We start from the raw sequence: 27,170 nt of genomic DNA on the forward strand, positions 1-27,170 counted from the left end.
GTGTGCTTGTGTGTGTGGTTGTGTGTGTGTGTGGTTGAGTGTGTGTGTGTGTGTGTGTGTGTGGTTGTGTGTGTGTGTGGTTATGTGTGTGTGTGTGGTTGTGTGTGTGTGTGGTTGTGTGTGTGTGTGGTTGTGTGTTTGTGGTTGTGTTTGTGGTGTGTGTGTGTGTGTGGTTGTGTGTGTGGTTGTGTGTGTTAGTGTGTGCGTGGTGTTGTGTGTGTGTGTGGTTGTTTGTGTTATGTGTGTGGTCGTGTGTGGATGTGGTTGCATGTGCTTGTGGTTGTGTGTGTCCTGGTGTGTGTGTGTGTGGTTGTGTGTTGTGTGTGGTTGTGTGTGTGTGTGTGGTAGTGTGTGTGTGTGTGTGGTTGTTTGTGATGTGTGTGTGGGTGAGGTTATGTGTGCTTGTGTGCTTGTGGTTGTGTGTGGTTGTGTGTGGTTGGGTGTGTGGTTGTGTGTGTATGTGGTTGTGTGTGTGGGGTTGTGTGGTTGGGTGTGGTTGTGTGTATGTGTGGATGGCTGTTGTGTGTGTGGTTGTGTGTGTGGTTGTGTATGTGGTTGTGTGTGTGTGTGTGTGGTTGTGTGTGTGGTTGTGTGTGTGTGGTTTGTGTGTGGCTGTGTGTGTGGTTGTGTGGTTGGGAGTATATAGTTGTGTGTGGTTGTGTGTGTGGGTGTGTGGGTATGGTTGTATGTGTGGCTGTGTGTGTGGTTGTTGTGTGTGTGTGGTTGTTGTGTGTGTGGTTGAGTGTGTGTGGTTGTGTGTGTGGTTGTGTGTGTGGTTGTGTGTGTGTTTGTGGTTGTGTGTGGTTGTGTGTAGGTTTGGTTGTGTGTGTGTTTGGTTGTGTGGTTGTGCTTGTGTGTGTGGTTGTGTGTGTGGTTGTGTGTGTGTGTGTGGTTGTGTGTGTGGTTGTATGTGTGGTTGTATGTGGGGTTGTGATTATGTGTGTGGCTGTGTGTGTAGTTGTGTGTGTGGTGGGGGTGGTTGTGTGTGCTTGTGGTTGTGTGTGTGTGGTTGTGTGTGTGGTTGTGTGTGTATGTGTGTGTGTGTGGTTATGTGTGGTTGGGTGTATGTGTGGTTGTGTGTTGTGTGTGTGGTTGTGTGTGTGTGGTTGTATGGCAGTGTGTGTGTGTGTGGTTGTGGTTGTTTGTGTTGTGGTTGTGTGTGTAGTTGTGTGTGTGGCTGTGTGTGTGTGTGGTTGTTTGTGATGTGTGTGTGGTTGTGTGTGGGTGAGGTTGTGTGTGCTTGTGTGCTTGTGCTTGTGTGTGGGTGAGGTTGTGTGTGCTTGTGTGCTTGTGGTTGTGTGTGTGGTTGTGTGTGTGTGGTTGTGTGTGTGGTTGTGTGTGTATGTGGTTGTGTGTGTGGGGTTGTGTGGTTGGGTGTGGTTGTGTGTATGTGTGGATGGCTGTTGTGTGTGTGGTTGTGTGTTTGGTTGTGTATGTGGTTGTGTTTTGTGTGTGGTTGTGTGTGTGCATGTGTGTGTGTGTGGTTGTGTGTGTGGTTGTGTGCGTCATTGTGTGTATGTGTGGATAGGTGTTGTGTGTGGTTGTGTGTGTGGTTGTGTGTGTGGTTGTGTGTGTGTGGTTGTGTGTGTGTTGTTGTGTGTGGTTGTGGGTGTGTGTGTTTGTGTGTGTGGTTGGGTGTGTATAGTTGTGTTTGTGTTTTTGTGTGTGTGGGCGTGTGTGGTTGTATGTGTGTTTGTTGTGTGTGTGTGGTTGTGTGTGTGTGTGGGTGTGTGTGTGGTTGTGTGTGTGTATGGTTGTGTGTAGGTGTGTGTGTGGTTGTGTGTGGTTGTGTGTGTGGTTGTGTGTGTGGTTTTGTGTGTTTGTGTGTGTTGTGTGTGTGGTTGTGTGTGTGGTTGTATAGGTGGTTGTATGTGGGGTTGTGTGTGTGGCTGTGTGTGTGGTTGTGTGTGTTTGTGTGGGTGCTTGTGGTTGTGTGTGTGTGGTTGTGTTGTTGGGTGTGGTTGTGTGTATGTGTGGTTGGGTGTTGTGTGTGTGTGTGTGGTTGTGTATGTGGTTGTGTGTGTGTGTTTGGGTGTGTGGTCGTGTGGGTGTGTGGTTGGGTGTGTTTTTGTGTGTGTTTGTGTGTGGTTGTGTGTATGTGTGGTTGTGTGTGTGTGTTGGAAAGGCGGCCCCAGGGGAGACAGAAGGTGTCTGACTGTCCGCCCCGAGCCCCACCTCTCTGTATGGAATAGGCCGAGCACCGTAGGGAGACCTCCTTGGCGAGGCTCTTCTCCTACGATCGTACCAGCAGAGCAATCACACTACTTACAGATAGACACCACACAGGAAGGAGGTTCACAAGAATCTTTATATCAGTACTCAAAGCAAGTTCTTGGCAGGATAGCGGCAAGGATCGAGGGATCCGTAATGTCTTGATCTCGGGGGAAAAGGGGGTAGCGGGACAGTCTCGGCACCCACTGGTGCTTGGATAGTTCAAGGGTTCAGGCCGCGACAGCGTCAGCAGGGCCTCAAAGGTAGTTCAGCTTGGTCAGGCCGTGACAGCGACAGCAGGGCCTCAAAGGTGGTTCAGCTTGGTCAGGCCGCGACAGCGTCAGCAGGGCCTCGAAGGTAGTTCAGCTTGGTCAGGCCGCGACAGCGTCAGCAGGGCCTTGAAGGTAGTTCAGCTTGGTCAGGCCGCGACAGCGTCAGCAGGGCCTTGAAGGTAGTTCAGCTTGGTCAGGCCGCGACAGCGTCAGCAGGGCCTCAAAGGTAGTTCCAGGTGCAAGAGTTCGGATCAGGATCAGCCGCGACGAGGTCAGCAGGGCTTCGACTCCAGATACAACTGCCGTCCGGATCCAGGGCTGGCCCAGATATAGGACTGGAGTCCTTTGATGTCCGGACCCTCGCGCCTGGGGGGTCAGAGGGGCCGGGATGACGGTGTCCAGACACCCAGCAGGGGGGCGGAGCCAACGCCCAGGGAAGCTGGAGGGCGATCGATACCAGGCGTCCGGGGACGGCTGGAGGGCCATCGAAACTTCCCGCCTTTCGGATCTGTCAAGTGGCCACTCGACCACCTGGGAGGATCTTGGTGCCCCGATGTCGGGGCTTCGCTGGGGCCGGGGCCGGGGCCCGGGTGGCGGCGGCCACGTGCTCGGGACGTGATAGGCCCAAGATGGAGTCGGACCAGAGATGGGGCCAGGCATGGAGGCTGGACCGGCGGCGTTGGCGAGCAGGGCCCGCCGGGGACTAGGGAGAGGGAGAGCCGTAGGTTGCCAGGGGGCGGCCCTTCTTGCGGGTTCGTGTCAGGGGGGTCGACAGCAGCTCGACGGCGGCCCGATGTCGTCCGGGGGCCGCCATGTGGGAGGGGTAGGCCCACGCCACGAGGCCGTGTCCAACACACGTCCCCTCCAGCTGAAGGCGGGGAGAGTCACCCATCGTCCTGGGGACTCTCTTCGTCGAGGCGGAAGAATCGGGACAGGCCATCAGCGTTGGCGTGGTCGTTGCCAGGGCGATGCTCCACAGTGAAGTCCATCCCTTGGAGGGAGATGGACCATCGCAGCAGCTTCGGGTTTTCGCCACGCATGTGCATCAGCCACCGTAGGGGCCGGTGGTCTGTCTGCACCCGGAAGTGGGTGCCGAAGAGGTATGGCCTGAGTTTCTTGAGGGCCCACACGACGGCGAAGGCCTCTCTCTCGATGGTGCTCCATCGTTGTTCCCTGGCCGGCTGATGAAGGCGACTGGATGGTCAATTCCCTCGGGGTCCATCTGAGATAGGACCGCCCCGATGCCGTGTTCCGAGGCGTCGGTCTGGACCACAAACTCTCGGCTGTAGTCGGGGGCCTGGAGCACCGGGGCGGTACACATGGCTGTTTTCAAGGTCTCGAAGGCCACCTGACACGCGGGTGTCCACTGCACTTTCTGTGGCCGGTTTTTCGAGGTCAGTTCCGTGAGGGGCCCCACAATGCTCCCATAGTTCTTGATAAAACGCCGATAGTACCCCGTGAGCCCCAGGAAGGCTCGGACGGCGGTCTGGTTGGCCGGGGGTTCCCAGGCTAGGATGGCATTGATCTTGGGTTGGAGGGGAGCCACTTGGCCGCTCCCCACTTGGTGTCCCAGATAGGTCACGGACCCTTGGCCTAACTGGCATTTGCTGGCCTTCACAGTTAGCCCGGCCCGGCGGAGGGCGGTCAGGACTTCCCAAAGGTGTTTCAGGTGCTCAGCCCAGTGGAGGCTGTAGACCGCGATGTCGTCTGAACTCTTCTAGCCCCGCCAGTACTTTGTTTACTAGTCTCTGGAAGGTGGCCGGGGCGTTTTTCATGCCGAAGGGCATCACCTTGAACTGGAAGTGGCCGTCGGGTGTGGAGAAGGCTGAGCGCTCCTGGGCGCTAGGGGTGAGGCCGATCTGCCAATACCCGGCGGTGAGGTCGAAGGTACTGAGGTACTTGGCGGCCCCCAGGCGGTCGATCAGTTCATCGGCCCGGGGGATGGGATGTGCATCGGTTCTCGTAACGGCATTCAGCCCCCGGTAGTCGACGCAAAACCGGAGTTCTGGCGGGGTGCCAGGGGTGGCGGCCTTGGGGACCAGGACCACTGGGCTGGCCCAGGGACTGTCGGAGGGTTCAACTACCCCCAGGGCCAGCATCTTGGTGACTTCCTTCTGGATGCAGGCCCGAACTCGGTCGGGGACCCGGTAGGCCCGGTGTCGTACTGGCTGACTGTCCCCGGTGTCGACATCGTGGACACACCAGTGGGTAACCCCGGGGGTGAGGGAGAACAGATCTGTGAATTGACCCAACAGTTCCTGACAGTCTCGACGCTGCGCGGGGGTCAGGTCGGGGGAGAGAGAGATCCCTTCGATGGAGCCGTCCTTCTCAGTGCACTTTAGGAGGTCGGGCAAGGGCTCGGAGTCGTCTTCGGTCCCATCGTCGGTAGCGAGTAGCAGGCTCAGTTCTGTATGGGCAAAATGAGGTTTGAGCCGGTTGGCGTGCAGAACCCGGAGGGGGTTCCGTGGAGACTCCATATCCACGAGGTAAGTGACGGGGCTCTTGCGCTCGATCACCTTGAAGGGCCCCGACCATTTGTCCTGGAGGGCACAGGGTTCGACCGGGGACATGACCCAGACCCGCTGGCCCGGCTCGAACTCGATGGAGGAGGAGTGCTGGTCGTACCAGCGTTTCATGTCTTCCTGACTGGCCTACAGGTTGGCCTCTGCAAGGGCCCGGAACTTCCGAGTCTGGTTTCGGAGGGTCAGGAGGTATCGGTAGACATCCGGGGGTGCGCCTTGGACGGTAGTTTCCCAGCCCTCTTTGACCAGGCTGAGCGGACCTCGGACAGGGTGTCCGTACAAGAGTTCAAAGGGGCTGAACCCCAGGGATTTCTGTGGTACCTCCCGATAGGCAAACAGGAGACAGGGCAGCAGGACGTCCCATCTGCGTCGTAGTGGCTCCTCTAGGCCCTGTATCATCCCCTTGAGTGTCCGGTTGAACCGCTCCACAAGTCCATTCCCTTGGGGATGATACGGGGTGGTGAACTTGTATGTGACCCCGCACTGTTGCCACAGGGACCGCATATATTTAGATATAAAGTTCGTGCCTCGATCGCTCACGACCTCCCGGGGGAATCCTACTCGGGAGAAGATCCCCATCAAGGCTCGCCCCACCACGGGAGCGGTGATGGTTCTGAGGGGGATGGCCTCAGGATAGCGGGTGGCGTGGTCCACTAGGACAAGTATGAAGCGGTGCCCTTGCGAGGTTTGAGGGTCCAGGGGCCCCACAATGTCTATTCCCACTCGCTCGAAGGGGGTGGTCACTACTGGAAAAGGTTGGAGCGGGGCCTTCACCTTCCCCCCGCTCTTTCCACTGGCTGGGCATGTCGGGCAGGTGCGGCAGTGGTTATGTACATCAGTGCGCATTTTGGGCCAGTAGAAATGGGTCACCAGGCGGCTGTAAGTTTTGTCCTGCCCCAGGTGCCCTGCGAGGGGCACATCGTGCGCCAGGTTCAAAAGGAAGTCTCTGAATCGCAGGGGAACCACTAGCACTCGGCTGGCCCCCAGCTCGGCAATTTTCTGTTCACTATATAGGAGGTCGTGGTCCCAGTAGACCCAGTGGGACCCTGAGGGGTCCCCGGTAGCTTGGGCAGCGGCCTGTTGGCGGGTCCCCTCGAGGGAAGGGCAGGTCTTCTGCTCCTGCCGAAACTGTTCTCGGGTGGGACCACCCTCTTGGCGCCATTGGGCGAGTTCGGGGATGTCGCTGAGCCCGTGGTGGTTTTCGGGCTCCGAGGGTCTGGTCTCGGAGTCGCCTTCTTCATGGATGGCCGAGGGTGGTGGCTCGGGCCACTCCGGCTCTTCGGTCGGGGCGGCCTCGGTCGCTGCCGGGGCTCGGGCCGCCATAGATCGGGTCGTCGCACAGACCCACTCTGGTAGTCCCATCATTCCTAGGTGCTCTCTCCGCTCGACTTGGGCCCAGGGAGAGCTCTCGAGGTCGTTCCCGAGGAGGCAGTCCACGGGGGCGTCGTCCCGGACGGTCACCTTGAGGGTGCCCGACACTCCCCCCCATTCGAAGGGAATTCGGGCCATCTGGCATAGAGTTTCGGAGTTGTCGGCGGCCCTCACGGGGCAGCGTACGTTCGGGATGATCTGTTCGGGGGTCACCAAGTGGCAGCGGACGGCGGTCACACTGGCTCCTGTGTCTCGGAGGGCTTCGGTCCGTCGTCCATTGATGTGGACCCACTGACGGTATTTTCGAGTGTTGCTCGGTAGCGGGGCCTGGGGGACCATGTCTCTATTGCCCAGGCAGGCTAGGGCCATGGCGGCCGGTTCATACTCGATTTGTTCTTCCTCGTAGACCTCTACGTCTTCTTCTCCCTCTCCTCCCAGAGCTGCAGCAGCGAACTGGCGGGTCGGAGGCCCAGTGGTGCCGGGACGCTGGTTCATGGGGCAGAGGGGGTCACTGGCATAGTGACCGGTCCGCTGGCATCTGTGGCAAGTAATGTTCGGGTGGGGCCCCGGCCGTGCTGGGGGGTCCCTCCTCAGTGACGGCGAGGTATTACTCGGGGGGGACCCGGGAGGGGGCCCCCGGCCCGAGGCTGGCGGGAAACTTCGGCTCTGGTTCTGTCCTCCTCCGCCTCCCCGCTGGCGGGGGTGCCCCCGGCCGCCCTGACCGGTTTCTCCTATCGGTGTTCGGGGGACCCGGGTGCTCACCCATCGGTCTGCCTCGACGGCGAGTTTCCGGGGCTCGGTTAGCTTGCTGTCGAGTAGATGCTGTCGGAGCTCGACAAAGCAGTTGTTGGAGAGGTGCTCCCAAAGGATGAGGTTGAACAGCTGCTCGTAGGTGGACACTTTGCTGCCCTTTATCCATCCTTCCAGGGCCCTGCTATAAAAGTTCACGTACTCGACCCACGTGGTACCGGGGATTTTCTTGCAGTCTCTGAATCTCTGCCGGTACATTTCGGGGGTGAGGCCATACCGGACAAGCAGGGCGTCCTTCATGTGGTCATAGGAGGACATTACGTCGTCGGCCAGCTCCAGCAGGGTGTCTCTTCCTTCGCTGACGAACCTCCCCCATAAGCCGGCACCCCAGTCTGATCGCGGAATGCGGTGCGCGGTCATGGCAACTTCGTACGCCCTGAACCATTGCTGGATATCGTCGTTTTTGTAGTACTCCTTGACGATATCCTTCGGGATGTGGACCTTTGGGTCGGCAGGCGGTGAGGGGTTCCGGGCTACCGTGGCGCCAGTTCCTTCGAGGTTGGCTTTGATTTCGAGTTCTTTGAGGCCACGCTCGTGTTCGTATGCGAGTTTTTTTTCTTCCAATTCTCTTTGCCGCCGCCTCTCTTCCAGATCTCCCTCCAAGCGCCGTTGTTCAAGGGCCATTTTTTTTTCTGCTAATTGGAGTTCTCCGTCCAGCCGGAGTCGGGCGAGCTCTAGTTCATGGAGCCGACTCCTCTCTCGCTCCCGGGCATCTTCATGGGAGAGGCCCGGGTCCCTGTTGGCGGTTCTTTCCTCTATGGGGGCTATGACGGTACTCCCGGGTACTTCATGGACAATGTCATCGTTCGGTTGGGGTGGGGTCTCTCTGGTCTCCACCCAGGTTTGCAGCGCTTCTTTGAAATCGTCCTTTGTACTTAGTCCAGTGGTAGCGATACCCAAGTCTTTGCAAAATTGTTTAAGTTCTTTATGGGTATACTCCTCTAACAGGTCTTTCTGGAATTCTGCGGTCGTTCCGGCTTCCTTAGTAGTCATCGTGGCTGTGGGTCTCTGTCAGTAGTGACGCGTTACTCGCTGTACGATTTGCGTGGGCTCGGATCCCGTCGCTTGCCACCAATGTTGGAAAGGCGGCCCCAGGGGAGACAGAAGGTGTCTGACTGTCCGCCCCGAGCCCCACCTCTCTGTATGGAATAGGCCGAGCACCGTAGGGAGACCTCCTTGGCGAGGCTCTTCTCCTACGATCGTACCAGCAGAGCAATCACACTACTTACAGATAGACACCACACAGGAAGGAGGTTCACAAGAATCTTTATATCAGTACTCAAAGCAAGTTCTTGGCAGGATAGCGGCAAGGATCGAGGGATCCGTAATGTCTTGATCTCGGGGGAAAAGGGGGTAGCGGGACAGTCTCGGCACCCACTGGTGCTTGGATAGTTCAAGGGTTCAGGCCGCGACAGCGTCAGCAGGGCCTCAAAGGTAGTTCAGCTTGGTCAGGCCGCGACAGCGTCAGCAGGGCCTCAAAGGTGGTTCAGCTTGGTCAGGCCGCGACAGCGTCAGCAGGGCCTCGAAGGTAGTTCAGCTTGGTCAGGCCGCGACAGCGTCAGCAGGGCCTTGAAGGTAGTTCAGCTTGGTCAGGCCGCGACAGCGTCAGCAGGGCCTTGAAGGTAGTTCAGCTTGGTCAGGCCGCGACAGCGTCAGCAGGGCCTCAAAGGTAGTTCCAGGTGCAAGAGTTCGGATCAGGATCAGCCGCGACGAGGTCAGCAGGGCTTCGACTCCAGATACAACTGCCGTCCGGATCCAGGGCTGGCCCAGATATAGGACTGGAGTCCTTTGATGTCCGGACCCTCGCGCCTGGGGGGTCAGAGGGGCCGGGATGGCGGTGTCCAGACACCCAGCAGGGGGGCGGAGCCAGCGCCCAGGGAAGCTGGAGGGCGATCGATACCAGGCGTCCGGGGACGGCTGGAGGGCCATCGAAACTTCCCGCCTTTCGGATCTGTCAAGTGGCCACTCGACCACCTGGGAGGATCTTGGTGCCCCGATGTCGGGGCTTCGCTGGGGCCGGGGCCCGGGTGGCGGCGGCCACGTGCTCGGGACGTGATAGGCCCAAGATGGAGTCGGGCCAGAGATGGGGCCAGGCATGGAGGCTGGACCGGCGGCGTTGGCGAGCAGGGCCCGCCGGGGACTAGGGAGAGGGAGAGCCGTAGGTTGCCAGGGGGCGGCCCTTCTTGCGGGTTCGGGACTGTTCGTGTCAGGGGGGTCGACAGCAGCTCGACGGCGGCCCGATGTCGTCCGGGGGCCGCCATGTGGGAGGGGTAGGCCCACGCCACGAGGCCGTGTCCAACAGTGTGGTTGTGTGTGTGGTTGGGTTTGTGGTTGTGTGTGTGTTTGTGTGTGGTTGGGTGTGATTGTGTGTGGTTGTGTGTGTAGATGGGTGTTGTGTATGTGGTTGTGTGTGTGGTTGTGTATGTGGTTGTGTGTGTGTGTGGTTGTGGTTGTGTGTGGTTATGTGTGTGTGTGTGATTTGTGTGTGTGTGTGTGTGGTTTGTGTGTGGTTGTGTGTGTGGTTGGGTGTGTGTAGTTGTGTGTGTGGTTGTGTGTTTGTGGTTGTTTGGGTGTGGGGTGTGTGTGGTTTTATGTGTGTTTGTGTGTGTGGTTGTATGTGTGGTTGTGTGTGTGTGGTTGTGTGTGTGTGTGTGGCTGTGTGTGTGGTTGTGTGTGTGTTTGTGGTTGTGTGTAGGTTTGGGTGTGTGTAGGTGTGGTTGTGTGTGTGGTTGTGTGTGGTTGTGTGTGTGTGGTTGTGTGTGGTTGTGTGTGTCGTTGTATGTGGGGTTGTTGTTGTGTGTGTGGTTGTGTGGGTGTGTGTGGGTGTGTGTGGTTGTGTGTGCTTGTGGTTGTGTGTGTGGTTGTTTGTGGTTGTGCGTGTGTGGTGGTTGTGTGGTTGTGTGTGTGGTTGGGTGGTTGGGTGTGGTTGGGTGTATGTGTGGTTGTGTGTTGTGTGTGTGTGGTTGTGTGTGTGGTTGTGTATGTGGTTGTGTATGTGGTTGTGTGTGTGTGGTTGGGTGTGTGGTTGTGTGAGTGTGTGGTTGGGTGTGTGGTTGTGTGTGGTTGTGTGTGTGGTTGTGTGTGGTTGTGTGTGGTTGTGTGTGTGTGTGGGTGTGTGTGTGTGGTTGTGTGTGGTTGTGGTTGTGTGTGTGGTTGTGTTCCCTTCTTCAGCAGTGTTTAAACTGTCCTGTTTATGCACGTGCCGGGAGGCAGAGGGCATCTAAATGCCGCGCACAGGGTCTTTATAAACTGTAGTGTGAGCCATCCACAGAAGGAAGCCTTCCCAAATATGTGGCATCTCTGCAGAACAAACATCTGTGGACTCACTGTGCGCAATAAATAATTGTACTACTGTGCTTGGTATACTGGAATTGCTGCAGCTAATGAGCTGGAATCCTTAATCCGTAGTCCGTCCAGCTTGTTGCCGTGTTCCATCCTTCAGCAGTGTTTAAAATGCCCTGTTTATGCCCGTGCCGGGAGGCAGAGGGCATCTAAAGACCACACCTACTTGCCTCTAGCAGCTGTGCCAAAGGATTTGCGTCTTGTCCCTGCTGCTTGTCGCTGCTATCAGCTGCCATTTGTTGGAGGGTTGCCCGCCTGGCTGTGCCGAAAAGCATCTGATAAATTGTGCTTGAAAGGAGCCACTCATAAAAGGGTGTGGGCTGCTTGCTTGTGGGCAGCAGGCACACTGGGTGTGTTGGTGAAGCCGTGCAGGAGAGACTAGCACAGAGTTCAGGTCTGGGAGGGTTAATAATGGAGGATAAATATGTGCTTACAAGTGTAAAGGAGTGGGGCACCCTCGGCCTTTATCTGGCCAAATTGCATGATTTTAAAACAACATAATACGATCAAATTTAATCTTGAGAAAAAACAATAAAATGCCTTGAAACAAACGGACTGGGAGGGCTGTAACCTTTTGCACTATGTAAACATTACGGCAGCTAAAAAAATATGTGTGTCTGTGCCTGAGGCACACAATTGCCAGAGGCTGAAACCTTCTGCACTCTATCAACATCACTTGCTTGAAAAACAAGCCCATAGCACGCAAATCGCCAAAGATGTCAGCAGCGAGCGTTTAAATTAATGCGCCTTCTTTGACTGCTCGTTGCCAAGAAGTCACGCTCGCTTCTTGTTTACCTCGAATGCCATTTCAGTTGTGCATGCCAATTTAACTAGCAGCCGCTGCCCGCGAGGACCACCAGCGCTGATGTGTATTTCACCCCAAGCCAGACAGGAAAAAACAACTCATTACACACTTATCAGACTGTGCCACTTCCCCACTGAAGGTCAGCTGCGGGTGCAGGAGATATGTAATGACCAGCAGATCTGTGGTGTGAATACGGTTCTCCTTGTAACCTCCACGAGCTGGTAGCTCAGTGTGTTATCGCACCTGCAGCTGAGATCTCATGTGATGTATGTGTCTGTGCCTCGAACCTCATTTCCCGGGTACTGAGTGAGCTGAGCGCAACCGTCGTAGTCCTCCACGTACCGCTTCAGGGCTGTTGCCAGACCCCAGGCAGGAAGGGAGGTGGGATCTTAGAGTGTGGGGTGTTGTGGTTAAGGGGGCAGGGGGTGGGAGCATGGGCCGGGAGAAGCTGATAACATTTTCCTGTCCGTGGCCTATTGCAGTCTCGTGCTTTGTGAAGTTGCGCTTTTCTCTCACATGCCAGCCTTAAGTCTTTTCTTAAACTTTTGAATCTAACTAAAACCTGGATTTTCTCCCAAGAGAGCAACACGTCATAAACAGAGGCTGTTCACCAAATGAAGACAGCAACAATTTACGTGATTTGGGTCTATCACCCTTTGCCGTACACACCCACATCTTTTGGTAACACACCAGAGGGAGATTTGACTCGAAGCTAAAGTCAACATTCCTGTGACTCTGATGACATTTTAGGGGGAAGAATAATGAAGTTAAGAAATATTAGTATTGTTTATTTCTTTTACTCCTGCCATTATTTACCTGTATTTCTCTGTGTTATTTAAAGTGCCGATACGCTCTAGGTGTTGGTAGAACGCCACTATATCAAAACCGAATTGAATTAATACATTTATAACAAACATTGACAAAGCCAAGAGATGGCAATAGAAAGCCAGATCCTATGGCTTTGCCGATGCAAGTTTTATTTGTGTACTGCAGACGGCCCTGCATCTGAAGATGTGAGAAGTTGGCCTGATATGTAGTGCTCACTATTCTAGTGATCACTCTGTATCATTCCAAACAACCCTTATTGATGATTGGTTGTAAGTCAACCTTATTAGACCAGCTATCCTAGTAGCGTGGACAAGAGCAGTCTTTAGGCTAAACTCTAGAGGGCGTGTTAAGCCAGCTGTTTTACCATCACATATACCCCTTGAACACCAAGTGAAAGGACACCACACAAGTTGTTATAAAAATAAAGGATATTTATTAATAACAAGTCTACCCTGAACTCTTTATGAGTCAGGGAGCTAAGCACAATACAAAACTCTTACGAAAATACTGCAAGTTACACAATTTACACAAATACCCGAGGGGCACGAAAAACCATATACTCTAAAAGTGGAATGCGAAATACTAGCATGTAAGTAACACGATCCAAAGGCTTCAGGACCGCTAGGACTACCTTACTGAACCCTCAGGTTAGGAGCAGGAGGCCTAGGGAACCCGGGTGCAGAGTGGGAACTCTTACGCGGCAGGCGGGACAAAGTCTATGGATGCTAGCAGTTCTTAAAGTTACTGTTTCCGGACGAATCCGACTAGGTAGACTAGAAACGAAAAAGGATCTGGACACTAGGAGAGTGAACCTGTGCTGGAGCACCGAAATGCTCGAGTTACCTAGCCCAGGGGCTGCGGCTGCATAGGTTTCAAATGACGTCGGGAATCCTCGTTGTAGTCTATGGAGCCTGAAAGAAGAAGTTGCTGGCAGGCGACCAGTGAAGAAGTTCGGTGTGATCCAAGGCTGGATCAGTGAAGGAGACGACCTGAAAGCAGAGGGGACTCAGTTCTTAATCACTAGCCAGTGATTGTGTGGGCACCAGGATGGCACCGGATGAAGTCACCTCGACCAGGTGAGTGGGCGACGCTGGACTCTGCAGTTACACGGGCCAGGAGGCGTTGTCGGCGTCCAGGCTGGAGGTGCGAGCTGTCCCACGAGGGTGTCTGCTGTCGGCAATGCTGGATCCAAGATTGGAGCAACAACCCTTGGCAAAGGCAAGCCCACGCGGTGGAGTCAAAATGGCGTCTGGAGTGGACCAGGAGGGTCCAGGATACTTCTTGTTGGACAAGGAGCAAGGGCCAGTCTAGGGGACCTAGACCAGCAGTGAAAACGTCGTGGTACGTCGTCAAAAGGGTCACTAGCCAACGGGCAAGTAACCGGACAACGTGGCAAGCAGCAAGGAAGCAGAAGGTCCCCACGCAGACCTCGTGGATGCTGGGGGGCTGGACTTCGGTGCTGGAGCTGCTTAGGGTTGGGGCTTCTCAAACCCCAGTGCACTTACTCGAGGGTCTCTCGGGGGTCGTGCTGGTGAAGCGTCGTGCAGGTCTTGAAGATGGCCGGTCCCACGGGTCTCGTCGCACCCACGAATCTCAGCTGGGCTGATGATGCAGGTAGAGGTCAGAGATGGCAGGGAATCCGGGTCTCGTCGAGCTGGGCAGTCTTGATCCGCAGGATGGACGTGCAGCAAACCGCAAGCGCTTCGATGGTGCCTGCTGGTGCAGGGTGGCTACTCCTTAGCCACAAGGGAGAGTCTTCAGAGATGACAAGAGTTCCTTTCGTGGAAAGTAGTTCAAGTTTCAAGCTGATCTAATTTGGGAAGGGTGCCCGCTCCCACCTTTATTCTAAGAAAAGGGGCTGGCATGCGACTAGGTCCTGCCCATGGGTGGGACCAGGAGGGGGGTGGTTACACCCCACTCCTTTGTCCGGTCTCTCCTCAGCTCAGGGGCTGGGGTGCCCCTGGAACTGGTTTGAGCCGGCATATGCACAGTGAGCACCGGGGTGCCACTTGCAGTCACCTTCCTTTCAGCCCTGCCTACCTGGGATACACAAAATCCTGTCTGGGATGGTGCTGGCACCACCCCTGACAGGAAACCCTTTGTCCAGGCCTCCCTCGCTGGAAGGACTCCCAGCAGCAGGAGGGCAGACTTGTGTCTCGGTGGCAGCATCCATTTTGTGGAGCTGAGGCTTGAGTTAACTTTAACCGGGGTTCACAGTTACATACATGTCGTGTCCCTCTAGAAGGGTGGAATGCTAACCCCGTCGCCAGAATTGGTGAGGGGTTAGTATTCCAATTCGTATGACACCTTACTCGACATGTTTTGATAATGCTATGCCAAGGTTAGCATTTAACCGCGAGGATTATAATGCACTTAAGAGTATATGGTATAGCGTTATCATGGAACAGCTATTAGGACTTGGTTCCGCAAGCTGCAAACGGGCTCAGCTCATGCCAGAGCACCATCTCACATAATTCCAAGCACTCTGCCTTCAGGACTGATAAGGCCTTCCATAGGAGTGACTGATAGGAATATATGTGTCCATTTTAGGTTTAGATATAGGGAACTATATCTAAAGCAAAGGGTGATTACACCACCTTGCCCCATCTGTCGTGCAGCCAGTTGTGTCTGTTTAGATGGCCAGCCAGGGGTGGCATAATACATGCTTCAGCCCCTGGTAGGCCCTGGGTACACCTATGCCCTGGATACCTAAGGTATTCAGTACAGGGACTGATAAGGTGGCCCAGTACCAATTGGTAAATGCACCTAAGGTACATGGTTGTCAATTTAGAGAGAGAACAGCTAGGCTGTGGGTCTGATTAGCAGGCCCACAGCCAGGGAAAGTCGTAAATCAGTGAAGCAAAAAGCAAAAATCTGGGGTGGCCATGGGATTGCAGACCCCACTCTCCTACAGAAGACCTCCTTTGTTAGGTAGGCAAAGGTTTTGTGATGGATCGGTGGTGCCCATAGACAGCAATGTCAAGTTGCCATGGGTGGGAGCTGCCACCCCCGCCATTGCCACTGCTACCCACGGCCATAGGGCTGTAACTTTAGCAGGCTGTTCCGGGAACGTAAGTAAATTGTTCTTTAAGAGGCATATCTACTTTCTGCAGATTTAATTTCTTATGTTTCCCCAGACCCTTGACAGCAAATAGGTGGTCTTTGAGGGGCTATGGATGGAACAGGATGGCAACTTTGTGATGTCATCACAGTCAAAGTGTGTGATGTCACTTGCGCTAAAAATGCTCCAGAAGAAATGATATGTCAATATCCTGCAAAAAAAGTTTAAAGCTCGCAGATGCTGAGGTGGGGCGCTAGTGCGTATGTCTCCAGGCAGGAAGAACCTTATCACTGGGGTGTGATGAGAGTGAAGCCCAAAGCACATGGAAGTGCCAGTATTAGATTCTGTGGCACTGAGTGCCTCCTAACGTCCCATGGTTAATATAATTATTCGAGTTTGTATTTGTCGGTGTACCAATTAGCGTTGCTAAAAGAAGCACTGTCCAAAAGTAGTTTATAGTGTACATAAGGACATCCCAGTTTGGTAGGGAATTCATTTCACCAGTGTTGTGAGCAAGACTCATGTATAGAAACAAAATATGTATAGTTTTACCACCAGAAAGATACATTATGTGGGACTTGTTTGTTGTGACAATTTGAGCTTTGGCTTCTCAATAGAACAACTATTAATGTGTTTATAGTTTTAAGGGGAGAATGGATGGCAGGGGTTGTTTGTGATCACTTTTGCGACCGCTTTGATGTTCTCAGTGGCCGCGCGGCTCACTGAGAACATCAAAGCGGCCGCAAAAGTGCTCACAAAGGCTGCAGGCGGACAAATGGTGCGCACGCCCAGCGCACATGCACTGTACCCGATCCGCCTGCAGACTTTGGGAGCACTTTTGAAAGCCCCCTTACTTAATATCTCGCCAAAGCATCGCTAACGTGATGGCTTAGGCAAGACCTAAAAAGGAGGGTTCTGGGGTAGGAAGCGGGGGTTCGTAAGATGCAGGGTAGAAGAAGGTGGGGACCGAAAGCAAGGAGCTAAGATTAAAAAGTTACCCTATATGGGTGTGGCTAAACTAGTGGGGGGTAATTTAATGTTAGCCAGGAAAGAGCGCATTTGGATGGGGGATTGCGTGGAGATGCTTAAACTCCTACACACAGAGGCGTGCTCAAAAGAGGGTTCAAAGGGGGAGAAGTACAGAAAAGTTGACAAAGCGGTCAAGGGTGCCCCTCGCAATAGAAAATTGGACTGCAGCATGTCTGATTTATGCCAGAATATACAGTGAGAAATATTAGGATCAATACGTGGTCATGTTCAAGTACATGGATGTGGTAAGGAAAGCCAAACTCATGGGAGGGGGATACGCGTTGGCACAATGCGACAAGGAATTTAGGGTGTGGCTGGCTTGGAATCCAGAGGCATATTGGGGGAACTGGACTCTAATCTCTGGCAGCAAACCATGGGGCTGCGGAACTGGAGAAGACCATCTTTACAGCATGTGGTCTGCCTCTATTGTATTGCCCCTTTCAGGAATGTCCCACCTGAGGAGGGGTGGGAGGGGCACCAAAGATGCAACCAAGGACAAGGGGCACTTGGTAAAATTTTAATAAAGGAATGTGAACACGAGAATATTACAAATACCACCACGAATGCTCGAAATGCGCAGAACACATCCCCTTTTCAACTTGTCATGGGACAGGGAATGGATACAATGGCCAGAGTGTGGGACAGTGACAGCAGTAAGTGTGTAGCCAAGGAGGCCATCAGCAGTAATTCTCAGGTACCCGGGGTGGGAGGGGGCCAAGGGATCTTATGCAAAAGGCTCGTACTCTGGTTAATCTCAAATGGTTGGAGAACTGATGCACAAGTTACTTACCTTCGGTTGCGATATATCTGTAAGAAACAGTAGTTAGTGTTAGAAGGATTTTTCCCCTGCTTCCAAGAGTGGCCAAGGAGGCAGTCGCGCATGCTCTTATTCTCTCGCGGCTTGATTATTCGAATGCCTTGTTCATTGGCTTACCGGGCTACCTGTTGCAGAAGCTCCAAACCATACAGAATGCCAAGGCTAGGCTCTTGTACAATGCCTCTAGTCGAACCAGTGCTAGGCAATATCTACGAGAGCTACACTGGTTGCCCGTGAAGCAGCGTGTCCAGTTTAAGGCTATCACCCTGGCCCATCGGGCCCTGCATAGACTCGGCCCTTCCTATCTTAGGAAGCGTTTTTCTTTCTATGTACCTAACTTTCCCTGCGATCTGCCTCTCTTCGTCGGGCTATTGTCCCGCGCTTCCGAAGAGTCCGTTTAGGTGGCCAGTCACTGTCGGTTAAAGCCGCAACAGCTTGGAATTTGCTCCCTCCCGTTCTCCAGTTGACTCAAGAGCTCCATCCCTTTAAAAAACACCTTAAAACATACCTGTTTAGCCAGATCATCTAAAAGACTTTTCTGCTGTTCCAGCTCACACGCGCCAGGACACTCCCGAGTATTAGTGCGCGATATAAAACTGCTATATCATATATCATGCCTTACCTTAGAATATCCTCAGGTGTCAGGCTGGATCTGGAACGTTTTCGTCAGCAGTACCCTTGTGTTTCGGTAGGCGTCGTCTGCGGCTCTGCGTCCGTCGTCGGCGTCGTGATCGCCGGGATGACATCGTCAGAATACTTAGAAGCCGCCCTCGCGCGCTGACGTCAGTTCTGTACATGGCTTTCCGCGCCAGGAACGCAGAGCCATGATAGAAACCGACACTGGTGCCATGAAACTTGGGGCCCAGAAAGGGATATCCTTAACCCTAGATATCGGTTTGCAGTACGGGGAGGATGTGTGGAGCGATAAGGAATCTAACACGAACTACTTTCTTACAGATATATCGTTACCGAAGGTAAGTAACTTGTGCATCTGAAAGAAACAGGTTAGTGTTAGATTCCTTACCTTAGAATAGATACCCCAGCAATACCAACCCCAGTAGTGGGTCTGTGAACCAAGATCGCACCAGTAAGTCCTGGAGAACGGAACAGACGAAAAAGCCATCTCTCCAGACTTGGCTGTCCAGACAGTAGTGTCTAGCAAATGTGTGCAGCGAGGCCTACGTAGCTGCCTGACAGATGTCCTGCAAGTGGACTCCCCGACCCAGGGCAGTAGTAGCCACCATGGCCCGAGTGGAATGGGCGCGAATCTCCACAGGAGGTTCTTTTTTCGACAAGGAGTAGCAAACCTTGATGCACAAGACGACCCACCGAGAGATGGTCCGCTTGTGCACCGCCCGTCCCTTCTTAGCGCCCACGTAACCAACAAAGAGCTGGTCGGCCACCCGGAACTGGCGTGTGCGGTCTAGATAGAAGGAGAGAGCACATTTTGCGTCCAGACGGTGGAGCCTCTCTTCCTCTTTCGAGGGATGCGGAGGCGGAAAGAAGGTGGGCAAGGTGATGGACTGCCCGATATGAAAGGCTGTAACCACCTTGGGCAAGAAAAAAGGACGAGTCCTCAGAACAACCTTGTCCGCATGGACAGAGAGGAAAGGAGGTTTTGAAGATAGAGCCTGGAGCTCACTCACTCTCCTGGCAGAGGTGATGGCAACCAGGAATGCAGTTTTGAGAGTCAGATGACAAAGAGGACAGTTATGAAGTGGCTCAAAGGGAGCTCACATCAGATAAGTCAGAACAAGGTTCAAGTCCCACTGAGGCATCACAAAGGGAACAGGAGGAAACATGTGTGTGATGCCTTTCAAGAATCTATTTACAAAAGGGGACTTGAAAAGAGAAGGCTGATCAGGAAGCCTTAGGAAGGCTGAAATGACCGAGAGTGTTAGAAGGGGCGATCTCAGAGGGCCAGGTTGTGCTCACCTGACCACCCCAAGACCCACCTCTCCCACAGATATTGCCGAGTCTTATCGTGAGGTCCCCACCGGGGAGGACTTCGAGTCTAGGATCGTACACACTGAGCTCACACCACACTTACGAACAGACACCACACCGTAGGTTTTCAGTAATAAGTTCTTTATCAAACAGTATGAAGAATCAGCACTCTTATATACAAGCAATCGAGGGATCACAAAGTCTTTAGGAATTCGGGAAGAAGGGAAGCGGGACAGTCTTAGTCTTTAGGCCAGTACGAAGCGTACCCTGCGCAAAGCTCTCAATCCTCGAGCCGGGGGATACGGAAGATGGTGGTCGTACTAGCTGCTTCACTCACGTCGAGTTGACTCAGGTCGTGATGGTAGCGTTGATGGTCCTGCCGGACCAGAGTACTCCTCGAGCCGCAACGTGGTCAGCAGGGCTCGATCTGGAGATGTTCTTGAGGAGCCGCAACAGCGTCAGCAGGGCTCAGATGGTTTCACATAGATCTCTTTCGAGTTCAAGCTCGAGCCGCGACAGCGTCAGCAGGGCTCCGAGGTCTTAGTTCGGTCTTTGAGAGGACGAGCCGCGACAGCGTCAGCAGGGCTCCGATGGTTCAGTCCTGTGTTACGAGAAGGAGCCACAACAGCGTCAGCAGGGCTCAGCAATTCAAAGGTTCAGTTCTCCCAAGGGTCAGCCGCGATCAGATCAGTAGGGCTTTCTTGTCCAGGATAAAACAGCCCGCTAGTTGTGGTGCGGGCCTTGATATAGTCCAGTGGCCCCTTGATGTCCGGACCCTCGCAGGCGGAGGCCTCATGCCTCAGGGGCTGGTCGTTGGAGGTCCGGCGGTTGGCTCTTTGATCCTTTGAAGATGCGCCCGGGAATTCCCAGACGCCCAGCAGGGTCTGTAGCCAGCACTCGGTGAGGCCAGAGGTGCAATCGAAACTGGCCCACAGGGGGAGGCCAAAGGTGTGACAGAAACCAGTCTCTCAGGGGAGGCCGGAGGTGCCATCGAAACTCCCTGTCTTATCTCACTCGGGGAGCCCTTTACCCCCCCAACCGGGACTGGCGCGCCTTGGAGTCTGAGTTTCGCTGGGGCCGGGGTCATGCTAGGCCCAAGGAGTCAGGGACCTCGGGGAAGGAAAATGTCTGCCGGGCCTTGTGGGGCATTCAGGTTCTAGGCGCTCGGAGCCGGGAGTGAGACGGAACAAGCGGGGCTGGTCGTCGGTTACGGGGTCTGGGCGTACAGGGAGCAGGACGACCAGGGAACTCTGGGTGCAGGCTACGCTAACGGGGTGCTGCGCAGGGATCTCTGGGTGCAGGGCTACGCTAACGGGGTGCTGAGGAACAGGGGAACCACGCCACGAGGCCAGGTCCAACACGCATCCCCCCCAGCTGAAAGGCGGAGAGAACTACCCATCCTCTTGGGGGTTCTCTTCACTGAGGTGGAAGAATCGGGACAGGCCGTCTGCGTTGGCATGGTCAACACCAGGCCGGTGCTCAACAGTGAAATCCATCCCTGGAGGGAGATGGACCAGCACAACAGTTTGGGGTTCTCCCCTCTCATTTGCATTAGCCACCGGAGGGGTCGGTGGTCGGTCTGGACCCGGAAGTGAGTACCGAACAGGTAGCGCCTTAGCTTCTTCAGGGCCCAAACCACCGCGAAGGCCTCCCGCTCGATGGTGCTCCACCTATGCTCTTGAGGGAGTAACCTCCGGCTAATGAATGCCACTGGCTGATCTAGGCCTTTGTCGTTTATCTGGGACAGGACTGCTCCGATGCCATGCTCGGACGCGTCCGTCTGGACGCCTGGGCCTGGGCCTGTAGTACTGGGGCAGTGCACATGGTGTCTTTTAATGCTTCGAACGCCTCTTGGCAGGTGGGGGTCCAGCTGACTTTCTTCGGCTGGTTTTTGGAGGTTAACTCCGTGAGGGGGGACTACGATGCTGCCGTACCCTTTGATGAACCTGCGGTAGTACCCCGTGAGCCCTAGGAACGCCCGCACTTCCGTCTGGGTCGTGGGGGCCTCCCAGGCCACGATCGCATCGATTTTGGGCTGGAGGGGGGATACGAGGCCGCTTCCGACCTGGTGCCCCAGGTAGACTACGGACCCTTGTCCGATCTGGCACTTGCTTGCCTTAATGGTGAGACCGGACCTCTGCAGGGCCATCAGCACCTCCCAGAGGTGTTGGAGGTGTTTGGACCAGTGGGAGCTGCACACCGCGATATCGTCTAGATACGCGGCGCTGAATTCTTCCATCCCAGCCAGTATCTGGTTAACCAGCCTCTGGAAGGTGGCGAGGGCGTTTTTCATCCCGAAGGGCATCACCCGGAAATGGTAGTGACCATCCAGGGTGGAGAAGGCGGATCTCTCTCTGCCCCCCCCGGTGAGGGCGATCTGCCAGTATCCGCTGGTCAAGTCGAACGTGCTGAGATAGCGAGCAGCCCCTAGGCGGTCAATAAGCTCGTCTGCTCGGGGAATGGGATGAGCATCGGTTCTGGTGACTGCGTTGAGCCCACGGTAGTCTACGCAGAACCTCAGCTCGGGAACAGCACCGGGGGCGGCCGCCTTCGGAACCAGGACCACGGGGCTGGCCCATGGGCAGTCAGAGGCTTCGACCACTCCTAGCGCTAGCATTTTAGAGACTTCGGCCTTGATGCAGGCCCGGACTCTGTCAGGGACGCGGTAGGCTCTGTGCCGTACCGGAGGGCTGTCCCCGGTGTCCACGTCGTGGACGCACCAGCTGGTGACGCCGGGGATGAGAGAGAAAAGGTTGCAGAATTGTCCCAGTAACTGGCGACAGTCCTCATGCTGCTCAGGGGTGAGGGAGGAGGAGAGACTCACTCCCTCTACGGAGCCATCTTGTTCCTTCGCAAACAGGAGATCAGGGAGAGGCTCCGTTTCCTCTTCCTCTCCGTCGTGGATGGCGAGGAGCAAACTCAACTCGGACCGCACGAAGTGGGGTTTGAGGCGGTTCACATGCAGCGGTATACCGCACCAGGATACTCCGGTAGTAATTGAGCGCGTTACAAAACACCTTATAACATAACATAACATAACATAACATGAAGGACCCTCAAGGGTCTCCTGGGGGACTGCACATCGATGAGATAGGTCACCTGGCTCTTGCGTTCTACCACCTTGAAGGGCCCTGTCCACTTGTCTTGCAGGGCACAGGGCTACACTGGGGACATCACCCAGACCTGCTGTCCGGGCTAAAACTCGACCAGAGTGGCAATCTGATCATACCAACATTTCATCTCTTCTTGACTGGCCTCAAGGTGTGCCTCGGCCAGTTCTCGGAATTTCCGAGTCTGTTTTCGGAGGGCCAGGATGTATCGAAACACATCCGGAGGGGGCTCTGGGGCTGCCGCTTCCCAACCTTCTTTGACCAGGCTGAGGGGCCCCCTGACGGGGTGCCCATAGAGCAGCTCGAAGGGGCAAAACCCCAAGGATTTCTGGGGGACTTCGCGGTACGCGAACAGGAGACAGGGAAGGAGGACGTCCCACTTGCGCCTCAGGGGCTCTTCGAGACCCATGATGATTCCCTTGAGGGTCCGTTTGAATCGCTCAACCAGGCCGTTACCTTGGGGGTGATATGAGGTGGTGAACTTGTACCTCACCCCACATTGTTGCCAGAGGGACTTCATGTACTTCGAGATGCAGTTTGTTCCTCGGTCGCTCACTACTTCTCGGGGGAATCCCACCCGGGAGAAGATCCCCATGAGGTCCCGCCCCACTACGGGGGCCGTCACCGTTCGGAGGGGAATGGCTTCGGGGTATCGGGTGGCATGGTCCACCAGGACGAGGATAAATCGGTGGCCTAAGGAGGTCCGGGGGTCGAGAGGCCCCACGATATCTATTCCCACCCGTTCAAAGGGGGTACTGACCACGGGGAAGGGTTGGAGGGGGGCCTTGCGCCTTCCGCCGCTCTGCCCGCTGGACTGACACGTGAGGCAGGATTTGAAGTGGGCCTCCACATCGGAGCGCATGCCGGGCCAGTAAAAGTGCGTGACCAGGCGGTGATATGTTTTGTCCTGTCCCAGGTGTCCCGCCAGGGGTACATCATGGGCCAGGTTCAGGAGGAAGCCGCGGAAGCGTAGGGGTACCACCAGCACCCGGGCTGACCCTAGCGCGGCAGACTTTTGTTCGCTATATAACAGGCCGTTTTCCAAATAGACAAGGTGGGAGCCGGACTGGTCACCGGCGGCCTGCTGCCGCAGCACAACCAAGGACGGACAGGAGGTCTGTTCTAGGCAGAACTCTTCTCGGGACGGTCCTCAGGAAGGTCGTCCAAGCTCGGGGTCTGTTCGACGTCAGGGCCGAGGGGACCTGCGTCGGGGACGAGGCTCTCACTGGGGGACAGCTCGGGGGTTTCAGATGACCCAGGGACCTCGGGATCCTCGGGGACTGGCTGGGCGTTCTCGGGGATTACCCCCTCGGGGGTGGACACTCGGGCGGTCATGGAACGGTGCTCACACAGGCCCATTCGGGCAGGCCCACCATCTTCAGGTGAGTCCTTCGTTCTACCTGCTTCCACGGGGAGCTCTCCAGGTCGTTACCGAGTAGGCAGTCCACGGGCATGTCGGTGCGGACCGCTACTCGTAACTCTCCGGAGACGCCCCCCCCATTCGAACCGGACTTGAGCTATCCGGCAGGTGCGGATGGAGTTGTCAGCTGCGATCACCCTGCAGGAGGTGTGGGGTACAATTTGGGCTTCGGTGACTAGGTGACACCTTACTGCAGTGATGCTGGCCCCTGTGTCTCGGAGTGCCCCTATGCGGTGGCCATTGACGGTCACCTGCTGTCGGTACTTCTTAGTGTTGTCTGGTAGGGGGGCTCCGGGGACCAAATCCCTATCACCCACTGAGACTAAAATCATGGCTGCTGGGTCACCCCCCTCGAAATCCTCCCCCTCTTCTTCCTCTAGGGCTACGGAGGCTAGCTGGCGCGCTGGGATACCTGCAGCAGCGGGTTTCTTGAACAGGGGGCATCGGGGGTCATTGGCATAATGCCCTGGTTGCTGGCAATGGTAGCAGGCTTGGCTGACTCGGGGTCCTGGCTTGGCTGGAGGAAAACCTGCTCTCGCTGTGGGAGGAGAGGTTCCGGACTGGTTTCTGGGGGGGCTTCGTGGGGACCCTACCTGGGACCCCTTCTGTCTATTCTGACCCCCCTCCCCACTGGCGGGAAGATCCTTGCTTGTTTCGGCCATAGTCTCCCCCGGGACCCCGGGGGACTCTGGTGCTCACTCAGCGATCTGCCTCGACGGCCAGTTTCCGGGGGTCAGCCAACTTGCTGTCCAGAAGATGCTGCCTCAGTTCTATAAAGCAATTCGTGGACAAATGTTCATAGGCGATGAGATCAATGAGTCCTTCAAAGGTGTTCACTTTGCTGCCCTTGATCCACCCTTCCAAGGCCCGGCTGTAGAAATTCACGTATTCTACCCATGTGGTGCCGGGGATCTTTTTGAAGTCTCTAAACCGTTGTCGGTACATTTCTGGGGTGAGCCCGTACCTTGTGAGGAGGACCTCCTTCATGTGGCTGTAGGAGGTTTGCTCGGAGGACGGTAGATCGAGTAGGGTGTCTCTCCCTTCGCTCAGGAATCGACCCCACAGCCCGGCTCCCCAATCCGTCCGCGGAACTCGGTGGGAGGTCATGGCGACTTCGTAGCCCTTGAACCATTGCTGGATATCATTGTTTTTGTAGTATTCCTTTACCATGTCCTTGGGGATGTGGACTTTTGGTTCCGCCGGGGGAACGGCTTCTCGGGTCCCCGATGTTATGTTGTCGTCGCTCCGGGCCTTCAGTTCGATCTCCTTCAGGCCGCGCTCGTGCTCCAGCTGGAGTCGTTTTCCTTCATGTTCTCTCTGGAGTTTCTTCTCCTCCAGTTCTCCTGGCAGCCGTAACTGCTCGATGGCTAGTTTCTTCTCGGCCAACTTGAGCTCTCCTTCTATCTTCATGCGCGCTAGTTCTAGCTCGTGGTTTCGGTTGCGTTCTCGGTCTGTCATCTCCTCTGGCGACAGACCTCTCTCCGTGCTGGGAATCCGCGTCGGGGACTCTGCTCTCTCACCCCCTTGGGCGCGGGTTTCGGTCGGTGGCCCTCCCTCTCCACCGTCTTCTGTTGGCGGGGGAAGATGGGCTCTGGCTTCTACCCATGCTGTCAGGGCTTTTTGAAAGTCCTCCTTAGTGCTTAACCCAGTTGTCGTGATATGGAGATCTTTGCAAAAGTGCTTCAGCTCTCGGTGCGTATACTCTTCCAGACGCTCCATCTGGAAGGTGGTCTCGTCGTTCGTTAGGATGAGACTCATGGTTGTTCTTCGTTCGGGTAGTGTGTCAGTTCCTGTACGATCCCACTGCTGCCACCAATGTTAGAAGGGGCGATCTCAGAGGGCCAGGTTGTGCTCACCTGACCACCCCAAGACCCACCTCTCCCACAGATATTGCCGAGTCTTATCGTGAGGTCCCCACCGGGGAGGACTTTGAGTCTAGGATCGTACACACTGAGCTCACACCACACTTACGAACGGACACCACACCGTAGGTTTTCAGTAATAAGTTCTTTATCAAACAGTATGAATGTTGGACCCGGCCTCATGGCGTGGTCCTACCCCTCCCGCATGGCGGGCCCAGGACGACATCGGCCCTCCATCGCGCCCCGGACACCCCCTGGGCACGACCCTACACGAACTATCGACGAGAGCCACCACCCTGGCAAACCACGGCTCTCCCCCCTGGAACATGGCGTACCCTGCACGCCCCACCACTGCCGGTCCGGCTACCACTCCGGATCACCCTTACAGGCCCAACTCCAGCTTGGGCCCATCACGTCACGAGCACGAGGTCTCGCCCGACTCCATCTTGGGCCCATCACGTCCCGAACACGTGGCCTCGGCCCCGGCCAAGCCCCCCAGCAAAGCCCCGACATCGAGGCACCAAGATCCCCCCGGGTGGTAGAGTGGCCACTCAACGGATCCAAGAGGAGGGGAGTGTCGATGGCCCTCCAGCCGTCCCCAGACGCCTGGTATCGATCACCCTCCGGCCTCCCTGGGCGCTGGCTCCACCCCCCTGCTGGGTGTCTGGACACCACCATCCCGGCCCCTCTGACCCCCAGGCGCGAGAGTCCGGACATCAAAGGACTCCAGTCCTATACCCGGGCCAGCCCTGGAGTAGGACGGTAGTTGTATCCTGGAGTCGAGAGCCCTGCTGACGCTGTCGCGGCTGACCCCGTAAAGACCTCATTACTCTGAACCCTGAACCATCTTTGGAGCCTGCTGGCGCTGCCGCGGTCCATCTTAGCTGAACCATCTTTGGAGCCTGCTGGCGCTGCCGCGGTCCATCTTAGCTGAACCATCTTTGGAGCCTGCTGGCGCTGCCGCGGTCCATCTTAGCTGAACCATCTTTGGAGCCTGCTGGCGCTGCCGCGGCCCATCCTCGCCGAACCTGCCTCGGCTCGACCCTTCAGAACCCCCCAGCTCGAGGATTGAGAGCTGTGCGCAGGGTATCCCTTCGCCCCACAAGTACTGAGACTGTCCCGCTACCCTGTTGCCTGTTACGAGACTTTACGGATCCCTCGATCCGCTTGTACATAATACCGAAGATAATCGACCCTTTATACTCGATAAAGCCTAAGAACTTATCCTTGTGTGGTGTCCATTTGTAGTGGTGTGGTTGCTCTGCTGTACGATTATAGGAGAGGGTCCTCACACTGGAGGCCTCTCGACAACGCTCGGCCACTTCCGAGAAGGAGGGGGGGACCTAGGGGTGGTCAGTCAGACATCTTCTGCCTCCCTCGGGATCGCCTTTCTAACAATGAAGAATCAGCACTCTTATTTACAAGCGATCGAGGGATCGTAAAGTCTTTAGGAATTCGGGAAGAGGGAAGCGGGACAGTCTTAGTCTTTAGGCCAGTACGTAGCGTACCCTGCGCACAGCTCTCAATCCTCGAGCCGGGGGATACGGAAGATGGTGGTTGTACTAGCTGCTTCACTCACGTCGAGTTGACTCAGGTCGTGATGGTAGCGTCGATGGTCCAGCCGGACCAGAGTACTCCTCGAGCCGCGACGTGGTCAGCAGGGCTCGATCTGGAGATGTTCTTGAGGAGCCGCGACAGCGCCAGCAGGGCTCAGATGGTTTCACATAGATCTCTTTCGAGTTCAAGCTCGAGCCGCGACAGCG

This window comes from Lissotriton helveticus, chromosome 5_1 (genome assembly GCF_964261635.1).
Source record: "Lissotriton helveticus chromosome 5_1, aLisHel1.1, whole genome shotgun sequence".
Taxonomy (NCBI): domain Eukaryota; kingdom Metazoa; phylum Chordata; class Amphibia; order Caudata; family Salamandridae; genus Lissotriton; species Lissotriton helveticus.